At 45.9% G+C, this 17,534-nt stretch overlaps 1 protein-coding gene across 4 annotated transcripts in view; it reads left to right on the top strand.

Annotated features, from left to right (window-relative positions):
• Positions 1 to 17,534, top strand: part of SPTB (spectrin beta, erythrocytic) — a 114,082-nt gene that overhangs the window by 12,476 nt on the left and 84,072 nt on the right. The window contains exon 2 of one of the 4 annotated variants that reach the window (XM_044773759.2): positions 1,835 to 1,924. The exons of the other annotated variants lie outside the window; for them this stretch is intronic. The gene's annotated coding sequence lies outside the window, so the exon portion shown is untranslated. The remainder of the gene's footprint in view (positions 1 to 1,834; positions 1,925 to 17,534) is intronic. 4 annotated transcript variants of the gene reach the window in all.

Raw genomic sequence — 17,534 nt, 5'->3', positions numbered from 1 at the left:
GCGGTGATGGAAGACGCTCGCTATTGATGGGGTGGGAGAGGAATGCTTCAGACCTGAGCGGAGGCTATCGTCCCACCTCTGCATTCCCCAGTTGCTTTCCATTTATTGAAGGGAAAAGTGACAACTGATTTTTAACTTACATCATCAGAATATGTCTATTGCTAGAAAAATTTCGTTATTCATCCAGCATAGTCACTCCCACCTCATTTTTCAGTGAATGTTGGAGGCTAACCCTCAGAATGCAGCTATGAAAGGCTCTTTGAGTGGGTGTTTCAGACCAATATACACAAGTTTTCTTTTATAATTGTGAAGAGTTAAGAAAAATATTGCAGAAAAAAGACCAAAAATTCCTGTACAGAAGTTTTCTTTTTCTCTGGATACGTTTAACCTCTTTTGTTTGTTTGTCCTTAAGACATGTCAAAGTAGAAACGACCTTGTAAAATATTACAGTGTTTCTTAGTTGGTTTGTTCTGCCCTGGTTTTTGCCTGCCCCGGACAAAAAGTAAGTTTCACACGTGTCTGGACCCACCAAAATGCTGCTTGCTCAGGCCTCTGAGCGTGTTTTGTTTGTTTCAACAAAACTCTCTGTCGTGGACACACTCCTACTGCAGTCCAACTGCTCTCTTCCTTTGCTGCCTTCTGTACCTGGTGATCCATAGGAGCTGGTTTTTAGCTTCCAGAGGTGATGAGGCCTTTATAAATATGTGGAGGGTGTCTAAGATGAGCTGATAAGTGGAAAGCCCTCAAAAGGTCTTGGAAAGATGTACCCAGGGATAAAGAAGGGCAGAGGACAAAGTCAGGCCTTGTGCAGGGGACCTGGCAGTAGAGAGACAAGGAAGGGACGGCCCCAGTGAGTTCTAAGGGGCACAGTGAGGCCAGTGATCAGCAGACAACAGTCAGCAAACTTGATCCAGAGGTGACAGTGAAAGTGAGGTCAACCAGTAGCAGCTTCTAGAAGCTCTAGAATCCCATGGATGCCAGGGATCATTATCCTGTCTCAAGGATTACCAGGCACCATAGTAAAAGTTACCAGTAGGCTGACTGCTGGTTAGTGGCCTGGCTGCATGCTTTTTGAGTGAACAGTCCTTTTCATTTACAGGGATGGTTTGCTATATAGTGTTTTAGCCAGGCTCTGGGCTTAGTTTTTCTTATCTAGGCTCCTGCTTCTGAGGTTGGTGGAACAGGCTCTGCTTTTTTCTGCAAGGTGGATATGTGCATTCTGTGTGCGCTTTCTGCAACTATTGGGAAATCTTGGTGCCAAGACATTCAACTTCAAGTCTGAAGCAGGAGGGTCCCTCACTGTGGGAAGTTTCCAGAAGAACAGAGGTGTTTACAGGCATAGAGAGTGAGATAACAATGGTAGAATCAGAGCCAATTGCTCTGAGTAGGAAGTACCCGTGGTGAGGCGAGACCCATACCTGTGAGGACAAACCAGGTTGTTTACATTCAAAGCCCTGTGAAGTCACTTTGCCCGGGAGACTAGAAAAATATTGGTGGGCTTTTCTCACCGCATGACTGGGTGAGCTGGGGAGTGTGTAATAGAGCTGTACCTCAGAACTGTGCCCTCAATGTAGCAACTCCAGCAGCAGCCTCGGTTTAAGTGCTCTCTCTGCTTCTGACCCAGAAAACACTCAGAAAATGACTGCAGCGAAACGCGTCTTCAAGGTGAAGCTTTCAGTCCAGGTGGGGGAGGGATGCGGCGTTGATCCCAAGGGTTCAATGCTTACTTCCTAAATGCGCTGGGAGGGAGCTCTGTTTATGCTCTGACCCAGAGGAAGTCACTTTACATCTCGCTGTTTCCACCAGTAAAGAGTGCCTTCTGCTTGTTTTGCAGAAGCCTTGTGTCATCTCTGCGGAAGAGGCGCGGAATGCACTGGGAGCTATAAGACTCCTGGTGTCATAATTCTTTGCGAACAGCAGTCTGGTGAGCAGTGTATTTGGTTGGCAAGTGATCATTACAGTCTATACTTGGTTTCTCTGTCTGTAAGATGGTGGCAGTGCTTTTTCATTGAAATGTGAAGGGAGTCGAAAGGAAATAGTGTACATATTTTCCTTTTTAAAAACCTGACTCTTAAAGCATCAAACCATCTCAAAGAGAGATAAAGTGTACTCAGAGCGCCTTGCAGCCGTCATCTGATAACCTAGAAATCATCCCGGAAGAGCAGAGGGGAGACTCACGGAGGGGAGGGGATTTGCCTGACGTTGCAAAGTTAGTTAGTTGCAGGACTCTAAGTGGAGCCCAGGGCTCTTGATCCGTGGCCTAGTCCTTCCTCCCTTCCCGTCTCCCCTCCTCCTTCTTCTTTTTCTCCTACAGCTTTTTAAAAAATTATAACATGAGCGTGTACCCATGGTACAAATAACGCAAGCATACAGAAGAGTATAAATGGCACTCCTAGACCCATTGCCAGAGGTAGCCGCTGTTAGCAATTTCCCCTCTGTCCCTCTAGGCACATATAGACATACACCCGTAGATACAGATACGTGAAGGTTTGTGTAGGGAAGTGAATGTGGATGTGTGTATGTACATACACATATACACACATATGTACATATGCACATTTGTATGAGAGTATATGTTGTGGTAGTTTATTTTTCATACTGTACAGCAACTTGCCCTTTTCACTTACTGATGAAACACCTTGGACATCTTTCTCTATCAGGACATAGAGATTGATCTCTTTCATTCTTAACAGTTGCATAATAGGCTATGCTCCTTCTGTTTCTCCATAATGACTTTCAGAATTATAAGCAGCACCATGGAATTTGAGTCTGAATTGATGAGGCTGATGTAAGAGTCTCTATTTTATATGAGCATCCAGGCAGAGGAATGACTTCTGACAAGGTCACATTGCTCACATGGTTTGAGAAATCTGAGACCCTGCTTCTATTTCCTGCTGCTACTTGCTTAGGGGCCCCTGTCATATGCCAGGTGTCATGCCAGGGACTTTAAATGCCTTAACTCACTTACTTCTCGCAGCAGTCCAGTGAGTTAGATAAAATTCCCATTTTGCTGATGAGGAGGCTGAGGCTAGTCAAGCCGTGTTTGCTTAAGGTCACACAGCCATTAAGTGCCAGACTCCAGAGTTGGACCCAGATCTACTTGACCCCAAAGCCTATGCTCTTTCTCACTGTCTGGAATCTAGGACACTAGGAAGAATGGTTATGGTGGGTTTGAAGCTAAGTGTTTTCCACAGCTTCCGAGTTGTGTTGGTTTAGATCTAACTAAGGGTCCACTACACACATGGCAGTGATGTGGAGGACCAAGTAGCAGTGGGGCATAGACAGATTGGTGCGGGGAGGAGGGACAGGAGGTGGCTGCCCTTCAGGATGCATTATTGTCTGTTACATGCTAGGCTGTGTGGGAAACAGAGGTGATTGACTAAGACAAGCTCTCTGTTCTTGAGAAGCTATGGTTTCACAGTGGGGCAGACACAAGAGAGACTGAGTGTAACCCAAGGCGGAGGGAGGCAAGCGCCACTGTGGGGCTGCAAACTGCTCCAGGGTCTCTAGGAAGCCAAGACTGGTTTGGGCTAGGGATCTTAGGAAGGCAGCCTTCACTGAGGAGCAGCCATCTGAACTGATCTTTGAACCAGTGCAAATTTTCTACTGGCCAAGTAGGGGAGAAGGTATTGGATGAGGTAAATAGGGGCATGTGGGACATGGCGAATCTGGTGTGGTGGCTGTAGCAGAGGGTGAGTGGGAGGATGGAGTGACAGAGGGACCCAAGACGTAGGTTGGGGCTAGACTGTAGCAGGTATTGAATGCCATATAAAGAGCTTGTAATTTCTATTTCAGGTCCTGGGTACACTATTGAAATTTTTGGACAGGGAAGTGATGTGCTGTCAGCTGTCTTTTAGGACACCCTGCAGAAATATAATGAAGGGCTCAAGAGGGTCTAAACCAGGGCGGTGGGAATGGAAGGGAGGAAGTGAATCTGAGATTCCAAGAAGTCAAAGTATCCAGACTGTGTGTGAGGTACGACCCATTGTTGATCTTTATGGGCCCCACCATATAAAGGACCAAACATATTAAAAATAATGTCAAAAATTATTTCAAGGGATTTTGGAATTCTTCTTTTTTTTTTAAAGATTTTATTTTTCCTTTTTCTCCCCAAAGCCCACCAGTACATAGTTGTATATTTTTAGTTGTGGGTCCTTCTAGTTGTGCTGTGTGGGGCGCAGCCCCAGCGTGGTCTGACGAGCGGTGCCATGTTCGTGCCCAGGATGCAAACCTGCAAAACCCTGGGCCGCCAAAGTGGAGTACGCAAACTCAACCACTCGGCCATAGGGCCGACCCCTGCAATTCTTTTTTTTTTTTTTTAAAGATTGGCACCTGAGCTAACAACTGTTGCCAATCTTCTTTTTTTTTCTCCCCAAATCCCCCCTGTACATAGTTGTATAGTTTAGTTGTGGGTCCTTCTCTTTGTGGCATGTGGGATGCCACCTCAGGGTGGCCTGATGAGCGGTGCCATGTCCGCATCCAGGATCCAAACGTGGGAAACCCTGGGCTGCAGAAGCTGAGCATGTGAACTTAACCACTCCACCACAGGGCCGGCCCCTGGAATTATTCTTAATTTTGATTTTAAAGTCTTAATTTTACACTTTGGTTCCAATCACTTTTTTCCAAGTCTTAAAGCATTTTTACAGGTCCTTAAAATTTGCTTGTAGGTGCATTGTGCCTGATGGCACTGGGGTGAGGGGGAGAGAGCTGTTTAATATGACTTAGAGCTCTCTAGCTCAGGTATCTTGGAGATTGGTGTTACTAACTCACTGAGATTTAAGTCTTAAAAGAAGGAGCAGCTCTGGGAGTGGGGAGGGGGTCAGAGAGGTCAGCGTTGACCATGTTAAGTGGGAGGTACAGCAGCATGTGTCGGTGGAGCTACTGAGCAAATCTGGAGCCCAGGAGGGGCCAAGACTGCAGTTGTCCATCTCATAGTCCTCAGTCAACACAGAAAGGGTAGAGGATTCTGTGAGGGGAGAGAACAGATGTCTTCACTTTGAGTAATGCCTACAGTTAAGGGATGGGTCGGGGAAGAGGATTTAGAGAATGTGATTGCCATGTCACAACGTACTGAGGATGAAGAACCAAGGGAATCCAAAGCCATGGAAATTCAGCTTCAAGTAAAGGATGGTTAATAGTGTCTAGTGCAGGAGAGGGACCACATGGGAAAGGGATGGGAGGAGGCCCTTAGCCTTGTAAGAGGCTCAAGTGACCCTCAAGAAAGCAGCTGTAGTGGAGGGTCAAAACTCAGTTATCAGGAATTAGAGTGAAGCCATGGTGAGGAGGAAAAGGCAGTGAATGCAGACTGCTTTTCTGAGAACTTGATGGGAAGAGGATGGTTTGAGACAGGTCAAGGAGGTTTTCTGTGATGGAGAACACAATTTGGGGCTGAGAGGGTACAGAGCATACATGGACAGTGTAAGCTCGTAAGCGGTTGTTGAGCCCTACCACATACAAGGCACCATGATAGGTGGACAGGTGGCCTCCCACACTTCTAGGAGGCTGTGAGGTGACGCTAGACCCCTGAAGGGTAGGGACTTTGTGTTTACTGTTTGTTTCCCATGCCTTCAGTCATGCCTGGCACAGAGGATGATGCGTCAGCGCATATTTGTCAACACACTGGCGGACTTACTACACCTGTCCCATGACGTCCTGAGGGAGGCTCCATCCCTCTCTTCTTTTTTACTGTTCTGTTTTGGGACATATGATGTGTGTGACATACGTGTCTGTTGGAAGCATAGTTATAAAGCAAACATTCTCACATTCACACTTTTGTACCTACCTGCATGCCCCTCCCCTTTTCTCAGTCCCCTGCCACCTCAGGTCCTGTTTCTCTTGAAAATTTGCACAAGGAAGTTTTTACTGGGGCTCCTCCTGTGCCTCACAGTGCCAAATTCTGGGGCACCTGGACTTGCTGTCGAAGCAGGGAAAGAATATATGGTGATCCTTTAGGGGAAACAAAGGGGCTCATTCAATGAGTTGGTGAAAGATGAGTCTCCTTGTTGATGGTGATAAGAGGGGATCTTGTTTCCTGAAAGCTCTCTGGGTGTGAATGCACTTTCTTTGCTTTGGTTCATGTCACTGGGGGATTTCCTTCATGCCCGATGAACAATCTAGGAAGTCCAGCTCCTGCCATCCCAAACTCTATTTATAGGAAGGGCAGAAGCCCAAAGATCAGGCCATATTTGCTGTAATTCTGTTAGATTCTAGGAGTATGAAGTATTTTATTCAGTGGGAAGTATCAGACTTAAGTTTTGGCAAATTTACCTTTGGTCATTGAGATGAGATGGAAGACTTACCTTTTTTACTCATGGTCTTTTCAGGGACACATATATTTTTTCTTCTTCTCTATTTACAAATGTAATATAAAGTTTTACTAATGTAAAATATTGCAGGAATACAGACAATAGACAATGCAAGTTCCTCATCATCCACCTTCCTTCTCCCCTAAATAATCATTTGCTATAGTTTGATGCATATTCCTCCAACATTTTTATACATATACTAATAAAATAGATGATGGCTATTTATTTTTACAGAAAAATATTTATATGATGTATATTGTTTAACAGTTTACATTGTTTTACTCATCAGTACCCTGGGTCATCTTTCCACACATACATACCTATAGCTTTGACTCCTTCAAAATGGTTGCATTGTGTAGAAGAACCATACTTTACTTAACCAATTTTTAAGTTATGCCAAATTAGTTTGCTTTTATTTTGTGTGTTTTTGTTTTGTTTTTGCTCTAACCAGTAATATGGAGCTAGTTTTAAACTACTAGAGCTAGTGATCTGTTTAAGGTGAGGGGCTGATAAAATGAGGCCAGGTTTGTTGGAGAAGTGGAAGGCTGGTCTCCATGACTCCTTCCATTCCTTCCTAACAGACAGAGTAGGGGTAGACTCTCCTGTAGGCCAGGGGAGTCACCTGCCCCTTCTCTCAGGCTGGGCCTAGGAGAAGCATACATAGACCAAATGATATTGCCATTTTGCTTTCCTTTTTCCCCTTTCCTTCCTCCCTCCCTCCCTCCCTCTTACTAACTTGGTGTCCCGTTGCACCTTGCCCTCTAGTTCTCTCTCTTCCAGTCTCCCTGAGTGTTGGGCTGCACACTTTCCTCTCCCTCAGCGGGGCCTCCCACTGCGCCTCACTTTGATCTCATTTTATCCCCTGCTCGTGTTTCCAGTTTCTCTAGATGGTGCCCTTGTTAGTATCTTCTGGTTTCCACTGTAGTTTCTTCTGCAAAATATATTAAATCTACTGCTTCCCTAAGTCACTTGCCCTACCCTTCAAAGGATTTACATATGAAGCAAGCTTAATACAGCGGCCCCTTTGCCTGCTGTCACCCGGTACTGATCCTCAACCTCTGTTCCCTGTGCTGTGAATAGTAAATTTCCATTCCTCGCGAGGCGACTTCATTTCTGTTGGAAACTCCTGCCCTGCGGTGTGGCAGAGAGAGTACATGCTTTGGCTACCGTCTGACCTGGCTTTGAATCCAGATTCCAACACTTACTAGCTATGTAGCCTCCGCAGGTAATTTAATCTTTTTGGTCTTCATTTTCCTCTTCAGGAAAATGGAGACTAATGATACCTACCTTGCAGATAGGATTGTGCTACGGACTGGATAAAAATGTGTGTCAGATGGTAGGTGAGCAAAAATGATAGCTACTCTTGTCATTATAGTTTGGTTTCTCTTTAGCAAATCTGGTAATTTTCAGCTGATCTCATTAAGTGTTATAAGGGGTCAAAGAATCAATACATCCATTGTCCTATTAGAAATGGATCCTATGATGATGTAAAATTTTGAACATAAATATTTTTTGCCAACTAATGGTTTTCCTATTCCTGGCAATAGTAAATAAAATAATAAAACAAAAATTTAGGACAAGAATTTAGATGTCTCTTTGAAGTCTCTCGTGCTAGAAATAATTTGTATTTTCCAAAGAATAGCTGTTCCCGTTTGCCCCAAATGGTTTCCAGAATCTGGATCCTTTTTCTGTCTGAGATCCAGAAACTGAGTTGAGGAATGCTTTTTGTAGTTTGATCATTGTCACAAATGTGCACCCAAAAAGTTTCTAGGCAAAGGCTTTCCCGGGTCGTTTGAGAGTTTGTCATAGGTTAAAATGGCGGTAGTTTTCTGATACCCTCCCTATCAAATCTGCATACACTGGTTGCTTGCAGCAGCCGTGCTGTGTTTTTGGGTTTCGTACTCAGCAGTCTGGAGTTACTTAGTTTGAGTCCAGTCTTTGTTTACTGGTTTCCGGTGCTAATCCCTCAAGGTGATGTATGGACCATATGGACAAATGATAAGGAAAGTCAAAGGTGGACCCAGGTTTTCTTCAAGTCCCCAAAGAAAGCTAAGAACTTTGTTTGCTGCACACAGAGGAGGTGAACTTGTCCAAGGTCCCAGAACGTGTCAACAACAGCTACAGCTTGCTTTTTATCTCTTGTGCCAGCGATCCTTGTGGCCTCTCAACAGCGGCTCCCCGACACTTGGGGCTGAGTTGTCCCTCCTCTGATGCCCAACAGGGAATGAGTTCTTGAGACCTCCTGCCCTTCAGGCACAGCCCATCTCTTTTGAGGTGTTTTGAACACCTGTATGGTCAGGCATTCCGTAGACCCTGGGAATCTCATCACCCTGGATGGAGGGGTTAGAAAACTCAAGGCATTCTCTTCCTGAAGTTTGCTCCTGCTAATTCTTTTGGGGCAGGTTGGGTGGTATGATCTCTTCCTTTTCAAGTGGAAGAATGCTTCGTGAGTGAGAGAAATGACTTGTCTAGAGCATCCCAGAGTTATTAGCAGGAATGAATTTTCTCTTCAAAACCTGGCAACTCTTGCCCCCCTACTGAACTTGGCTAAGCCTCTTGAGGGGCATCATGCTGAGCTTGCTTAGCAGATGGCTCAGGGGCAGGTCAATGGTGCTGAGAAAGTTGGATGGTCTGATGCTGAGGGAAAAGAAGTTGGTGGTGGAGGCCCCTCCCTCCTGCCAGATATTCCCTCTCAGGTGGCAGCTGTGGAGATTCAGGGCTGGTGAGGAGGTTCAGGGAAGGCTCCTGGCCCGACCATGTAACATGAGCTTCAGGAAGCTCCTCTCTCAGGAGGTGAGCTGCCTTGTAAAACAACAGCAGTCCTGTCTGCTCCTGAAGCAAGATGACTGGAGACACTGCCACCTGGCCTCTACTGCCTTTTGCCTGCTTGAGCCAGTGGGAGCCGCAGACCCCAGCACTAGCACATTGCTTCCTTTTCTTCCCTCCCCTGAACGAGGCAAGGAGGCTGTGAGGCCAGCTGGGCTGTGTGTGTCCTTGCCATCTGCCAAGCCTCACTCCTTGAGCCGGAGCCTGGGCTTCAGCCAGTGCTTCCACAGGTCTGCCCGGTGCCCCAGCCCTGCGAGCCTTTTGGTGGCACTGCACAGGTGTCCCACCAGGGTCCTGCTCCAGCCCTACACAGCAGTGTTGCTGAGAGAAGACAGGAAGGGGTGGGGCTCGAGCGAGTTCCCTCAGAGGCAGTCGTGGTAGTGAAGGAGCCATTGCATTTCCTCCCAGGCTGGCACGCTCAGATACCACAGTCCCCTGGTTCTTGCTTTGTTGTGCTTGTTTTTCATGAGTTTCGTGGACCCGGTGGCTGCAAGAGGAATTGTGTGGGAAATCTAACTTCGGAGGCCACTTACTAAGAAGAGTTCACATTTCTCTTCAGCCAATTACATTGTATTAGAAGACAAGAGGTGATGATATCTTGTGATAGAAATAGTCTGTCTAATACAATCTCTCCAAACAATAAAGAATAACTTTTTAGAGTGCTGTTTTCCTGTTTCATAAAGAATAGTGTCTAGAATGAGTTCCCCTCTGGTGATGGGCCAGGGTCTCTATGTTGGTGCACCCCTGTTCAACCACCCAGACTTTTCTTCTTATAGGCCCCTCATTGACTGTCTCTCTCATACATTCTCTGCCTCTCTTTTTGCTTTTTCCAAGCTGTTGCTGCTGCTGCTTTTGCGTTTTATTCGTCTCTCCTCAAAGCGTTCTGCTGGTTGGGAAGCCCTTTGTCTGGTTAGTGGAGCATCAGAGCTGTCCTTCTTTTCCATGGAGCCAATGGTTCCAGGTGTCTCTGCTGTCATTTGACCACAGAGTGGTTGTGAGAGGTGCCTGCTTTCTGGCGAGTAGCTGTAAATTAAGGGCAAGGGCCCCAAGGATGATCTCATTCAGGCGCCACTTCCTGAAAGGGGTGCCCACGGAGCCAGGCCCATCTGAGGGGCATCAGCAGCCAGCGTCTCTCTTGCACAGAGAACTCATTTGTAGGAAAGTTTCTGGAGTGAGGTGGCACTATTATTTTGTTCACCAGGAAATAATACCAAGCTTCTCAGTTTTCCTCCTAATGAAGGGCAAGGCCTTGGCCTGGAGCAGGATTGAGTCTCCTAGCATCCTAGAGGATGGGATGGGGGGTAATTTGAGGAGGTTTCCTCTCACCCCTGTGGCTTTCTGGGCCTGGCCCAGCTAGTGGAAATTCTGCAAGACCAGCTGAGGCATCATTGATTTAGGGAGTCCAGAGTTGGACCCTCTGGTAGAGGGAGAAAGAGCCATACCCAGTCAAGGGTCTGAAAAGCTATTGAATGTTTTTTTTTTACCCAATGGTAAGTGTTAAATTTTGTTAAACTCCCCCTGTGTGTGAGATCCCAAGCTCTTCTGAATCTTCAGTCCTTCCCTCTATCTTGCTATTTTCCTGTAGCCTGTAGACAAGCTCAGGTTTCTCCCATTGGATACAGTTTACCTTTGGCCCTGCATCTCTGTCTACCTACCCTCAAAGCCCTATACCTTCTCCCACCAAACATTTTGAAGGAACGAGCTACACGTTATTTTGCTCTCATTTATTCCACTCCCCGCTTCCATCAGGCTTCTGTCCCCATGACTTTACAGAAACTGTTCTTCTTGTGGTCACCACTTGTCAATAACTAAAGCTCTCTGGGGTGTTGCATGCTGTTGTTCACTCCCTGCTTCTGGAAACTTTCTCCCCCTAGGCTTCCAGGTGTGGCTTTTTCCTGACTCACCTTGTTCTTTGCTGGCTCCTCTTCTTCAGTATACTCCCAGACAAGAGTTCCCCATGGTCCATCCTCAGCTTCCATTCTGGACACCCTATACCCTCTTTTGGGATAATCTTGCCCACTTTCAGTACTTCTGCTGCCACCTGTTTTTTGCTGATGACTCTAAATATCTCCGAGACTTGCATGCCTCACCTCAGGCTAAGCATTTCCACCTTGACATCCCACAGGGTGTCTGGGACTCCTGCGCTGGCCTTATACATGCTCTTTCCCCATTTTGTGCCTCAGTCTTATTTGTCCTATAGGTATCAGTTTAAAGGATACTTCCTCAGGGAAGCCTTCCTGTCGCACCAGGCTAGGTTAGGCCACCCTGTTAACATTTGCCTACTACTCTGTTCTTCTCCTCTGCAGCCCTCTGTAATTTATAAATTATAAATTATTTGTAATAATTCACTGGCTATTTGTCTTCCCTACTGGACTGAAAGCATTGTGAGAGCAGAGAGCCACTCTCTTTTGCTTCATTATCACTTACCCAGCACCTGACACCACAGCCAGCACAGAGTATGGGCTTGGTGCGTATTCCTGACCCACCGAAGTCATTCCTTCCTTCTCCCAAACTTCCTCCTTCTCTTGTAATCACCATCCTGGATGATAGAACCACCATCTGCATAGTCACCCGAGGTGGAGGAGTCGTTCTTGATTCTTCCCTTCCTTTAACTTGCCATTTCCACTCCCCACCAATATCCTAAATAGTTTTGTCACCTGATCTCTCCTCACCCTCTTGACTACCAAAACCCTAGTTCATGCCTACGTCATCTCTTGTCCCTGTATGCTTCTACGGTGCTCCGATAAAGCCCTGGAATTCCTCTCTCTCCGCATTGTATTAGGACCTAGCCTGTTTCTATGACTGTCTCTAGTACTCAACTGCCAGCTCCTGAGGGCAGGGACCAGGTTTTAATCATCTTTGTAACCCTCATGCCTGGCAAAGTGCCTGGCACATATGCTTTTTAAAGGAAAGAATGAATGAGCTCAAAACAATGGGATTGAGGGGCAGACTTATACTACTACTACTGATATTAACAGATAATTTTTGTACCCTTTCTAGGTGCTGGGTGTTCTAGGTGTTTTACATATACGAAGTTTTTAACCTTCACAGCCGCCTCATAAAGTAGAGACTATTAGAATCCTCTTTTTATAGATGAAGAAGCCAGGGCACAGGGAGGTTGTTTTGTCCAAGGTTACACAGCTGATAAGTGGCAGAGCTGGGATTTGAACCGTAGCAGTCTGCTCCAGAGATCTGGTTCTTAGTCACATCTACTGCCTTTCCACCAGCAGAGATAACATGCCTGGACTTCTAAAAACTATGCACCTAACTCCTTGGGCTGCTTGGTGAGTCTGATAGGGATCTCTGTCCTTGGAGGTGAAAAAAATCCAAAATTGGCCAATAGGGCAAGCAGTGTGTCTCTCTGGACATTTCTTTTTTCTTCCTTTCTTTCTTTTTTTTTTTGAGGAAGAGTGGCCCTGAGCTAACATCCATGCCCATATTCCTCTTCTTTATATATGGGATGTCTACCACAGCGTGGTTTGCCAAGCGGTGCCATGTCCGTACCTGAGATCCGAACCGGCAAACCCCAGGCCACCAAAACAGAACGTGTGCACTTAACCACTGTGCCACCGGGCGGCCCCTGGACATTTCTATGCGAAGTAGGTTATTATGGGAAATTGTGTCAGGTTCATGAAGAATATGACCTGTAGGTAGACAGACAGATGACCAGATGGGGCCAGCTTAGTCCTGTGTTTAATTCCTCTTCTATCTCCAGTGTCTCAAAGACCACATTTAATCCTCTGGTCCTCTGACTGTCACCCTGTTGAAAGAGGGTGGGAACACATTAAACTCTGGCCATCATTAATCCCTCAGAACAGAATTTGATAGGAGGAAAGGAAAGAGAGAGAGAGCAGAAAGAACTATGGCATCACTGGGAAAGGAGGCCCTTGAGAAGAAGGGAAGGCTGGGGTCCCTATACTTCACAGTTTTCACACGGACGAGTAACCCAAAGAAGGAGGAGAAAGTGTGAAGTGCTGGCGTTCCACCTGTTTGGCTTCACCCAATAATTGGAACCTTCATTTAAGGGAGGGGGCACGTCTATGGTGGCAGCTCGGGTCTGGACTCTGAAAGCAGCCTGTTTTGTGAGTGGGCCCTGGGTGAGGGGCCTGAACCCTGAAGATGTTTGCCAACGTGTCTGAATTGATGTGATGGGGACAAAGGTACTGTAAGGCAAAGTGGGCTGTTTTTAAAACCAATCCGAGGTTGAATCAATTAGTTCTGAAATCCTGCTGGAGAGTTCCAAGGTGAGATTCTAAAGAAACCATCCACAGGTTTGTGTGGACGGGGTCTGGGGAGGCCCCTATCCTGCCACCGTAAGCGGTCAAGCACAGCGTCTCACACTTAGTGGCGTTCAAACATTTCTCTCTTCCCAGGTGAGAAAGCAGGAGTCGGTGAACTTTTCCTGTAAATATTTTTGACTTTGCGGGCCACATACAGTCTCTGTCACATATTCTTGTTTGTTTTACAGTCCTTTAAAAATGTAGAATCTACTCTTAGCTCATGGACTGTACAAAAACAGGCTGGGGGCTGTCGCTTGACTTCTCCTGGTCTAGAGTAATAACCCAACCATAGCTTCAGGCTCTGTCCTGTGCAGTGAGTGCTCCAAAGACCCCAGCTTGTGCTAAACTCTCTTTGAGGAGCAGAGCCCTTGTGGCATGAGATGGTAAATACCGTAGACCTGGGGTCTGCAAACCATGGCGCCGCGGGTCAAACCTGGAACTCAGTTAGGGGCTTCCTGTTCCTGCTGAAGGTGGGAAGCCCCGCTCCCAGGCCTCCTGGTTACAATGGCAACAAAGGTGAGCTTTGGTTCACGAAAACAGCAAATGTCTTAATTCACTCTGAGGGTGACTTCAGATTAGGGATGGCTCTAATCTTAGTGACCAAGATGGGAATCCCTGACGTTGGAGCTGGAGAAGGACCTGAAATGAATAAGATTCCATTTAGTAGGTGAAAATGCAAAGTTCTGCTCTTAGAGAGATGCCCAAATATTGCTTTGTCTGGATTATGTTAGGTTCAGGTATCCAAGTCTTAATAAAATTGGGCCAAAGTTTCCAATTGTGGCCATTGTCCCTGTCTTTTTTAAAGGAAGTAAGTTCATTTAAATATTTCTGTGACACTCATTTGTCACTTATAGAGTAGATTTTTAGAATTATTGAGAACGAAGGGAATAACAAGGCTAACCCACCTTGTGCCTAATCCCTCACTCAATGGATGAGGTAGCTTTGGCTTGTGTTGTTTCCTCTTTCATGTTAATTTTCGGGTCCATGGTCAACTTGTTTGAAGCCAGTAGGGTATGTATGCTTGGAGTTTAGAATTTTTTAGATTTAGAAACATTGTACAGTGTTTGGGACGGCATCCTATAACGTTATTTTTGCAGCAAAACATACTTACACAGAGGATAAATAAAGAATATAAATTGGCCTAACCTCAGTTCGGGCAGATTTTGCCACCAAATGAATTACAAATTCTTTCTGCTTTCAGAGCTTTCTGAATTTCAGAATTGTTGTAGATAAGGGATAATAATCCATATTATGTCTCTTACGTTAGACTGGAAGTGCTCTGAGTGTAGGGGATGTATCCTCCCAACGTCTAACATGGTGCATGTACGCAGTAGCTGCTCATTAAAAGTTATGATTTTTTTATTAATGTAAATATGATGTAAGCCAAGAGTGTTATGTAGATATTAAACACCTAGCTGTTATTTATTTTTCCATTTTTCTAATTTCAAAATGTATTTTTGAAAATGGTGGAATTCCCTTATGAGCTATAATTACACCAAAAGCTGCCTTGATGCATCATAGATTGGAAAGTGCAAAATAAAATAAAAGCAGTTGGACTCTGTGTGTTGCTGGGTGAGTAGGTCAGGGACTGGCTAATTTGTGGAAGTGTCTTGTGGTTTCGTAATTGAGTGACTATAATATGCACAATAGTTCACTTATTAACAATATTGATGAAAACTGAATATCAGAGCTTTATTGTGCCATAGTCTTAACTGTTTATTTAAACCATGAACCAAAATAACAGTGGTGTACGAACGATACTGAAAATGTTAGCAGCAGCAGGAGGGGAGTGATGAGGTCCTCCTCTCGGAGTGTCTGGACAGCTCTCCACATAGGGCCGAGTCTTGTTCGGGATCCCCTAGACAGAAAGGAGGGAATTGGAAGGAGCTGTTAACGAGAGCAAAGAAAATAAATATGATCCACCATAAAAGGCTGAAGGGGTTTGGATTGATGTCGGAGAACAGGAGGAGTGAGAGGGACTTCTTCAAGTGCCTGTGATCAGATTGCTACCTTTGTATTGAAAGTTAAATAGAAGGAACCGTCATTTATTGTTATAAAAAAAGTAGGTTTAAATGACAGTAAAAGAATGCAAGCAAAATAAAACTTGTGATGTTACGAGTCACCAGAAGAGATGATCAAAAAGAGTCTTGGATGCCTCTATTCTCTGAAGGTATTTGAGGTTGACGTTAAATATCTTATCTTGATATTGGCATAAATATGAGGACACGGATGAGAGGAGCGCAAGCCCTTTAAAGGGGAAGGCTGCATGCGATCACCGGGTCAGAGACTGGGGGGGAAGTGGAGGGGTGAGGTCGATGATGTGGGGGGGCCTCCCTTTGCCTCACCATGGAGAGGGTTGCATCAACGGAAACAAGGCACACTTCTTTTCAAGAGCTGGTCTGTGCTGGCTGACGCCACAGCAAAGGGTGGGATGCCCCCTAGGCATGAACTCTGCATTGAGTTTCAAGTGGCTTATTTAGAATGTGGCCTGAAAGGAAGGGAATATAACAGGTCGGCATTTCTCACCAGCTGGCTCGGTGTCTCAAGGAAGAAAATGCAGACTCTCTTGAGTCCTGCTTGCTGTTTTGACTTAGGAATTCGCTAGTTCCTCTCAGCCCCGGATTTCCACTTTTGAGTTAATGTTGTGATACAAAGCCAGTGTGGCCTGAAGGAGCAATAGACAACCTGGCAAGGTACCTGAAGGATAGATGAATAGGCTCTTCCCCACACATCCTCCCACACCCCCTACCCAAGGCCCACTGGACACAGCTTGGAAAAATCTCCCCTGGATGCCCATATTAGGGTCCTCGTAGCAAGGCTCTGTACTGTACTTGGGAGAGGGTAGTCTGCATCAGTGTCCTGCCATTCTTCTTTGTGTGGATGGAAGACACTTTCTCATGTGGCCAGGATTTGGGCCTTTGCCATTTTTTAGGAGAAGACTAGCCAAGTTGGGCTCTCTTCACAGGCTTGTTGGATCACTGTTTCCTAGTGAAATTCTGTTTTAATTTTCTGGGGCTTTGAGGTCTGGATTCCTGTCCAAAAACTGGCTAGGCTTGAGGCTGCAAAGTCTGTAAAAATCACACATTCAGTGATTCTATGTATAGACAAGTGGCTTTTATGGCTGTTAGGAAATACAAGGATGGAGGTGCTACTGGTAGGTGATTGGTTCCTGATAGCTGAATGAGCTGGCTGCAGACCACCCTGAATCTTGATATCCATGCTTTTGGCGAGTGCTTCTATGCACACGTGCCCCCAGCTCCTCTACTCTGAGGCTGGGGCCAGAGCTCCAGATGTCCCCTTTCACCTTGTCAGCAAAACTAGAGCAGATTGGAATCTGATTTTATTTTTCTTAAAGATTGGCACCTGAGCTAACAACTGTTCCCATCTTTTTTTTTTTTTCTCCTTCTTCTTCTTCTCCCCAAAGCCCCCCAGTACATAGTTGTGTATTCTAGCTGTGAGTGCCTCTGGTTGTGCTGTGTGGGACACCACCTCAGCATGGCCTGATGAGTGGTGCCATGTCCGTGGCCTGGATCTGAACCATCGAAGCAGAGCACGTGAACTTAACCACTCGGCCACAGGGCCGGCCCCTGGACTCTGATTGTTGAGTTGACTACTTTCTTGTGATCAGCATCCGAGAATGTGTAGGATCAGTGAGACAAAGACCATTTCTGACACATGTTTAGACCCAATTTAAATAAGCCATGCATGGTTATGGTTCCTACAGTACCTGAATATACTCAGTTATATCACCTTCCTGTTAGTTGTCTTTTTGTCTGAGATCGTGAGTTCCTTGAAGGCAGAAGATACTGTCTTTCCCCACAATATGCTGCCATGAGCCCTGCGGGTGCTCAATAAATATTAATTGAATTAATCAGCTGCCACAACATAGGTGCACACATTTATCTGCCTTGTGCTTTCCTCCAGCTACAGATACAACCTGAGCATTCTACTGCCCTCGCAGGAGCGTGGTCCCCCCACCTCTGTACCTGCACAGGCTTTCTGCAGCTGTGCGTTCTCTAGCCCCATTTTGCCAGACATGCTCTGCAAGGTATGAGGCTGCACTAGCCCTTGTACACACAGCCTCTGTAACCCATACACCCAGCTTTGAGGGTCTTCACAACTC

The sequence above is a fragment of the Equus asinus genome, chromosome 7 (genome assembly GCF_041296235.1).
Source record: "Equus asinus isolate D_3611 breed Donkey chromosome 7, EquAss-T2T_v2, whole genome shotgun sequence".
Classification (NCBI taxonomy): domain Eukaryota; kingdom Metazoa; phylum Chordata; class Mammalia; order Perissodactyla; family Equidae; genus Equus; species Equus asinus.
This window is presented reverse-complemented; position numbering and strand designations above follow the sequence as displayed.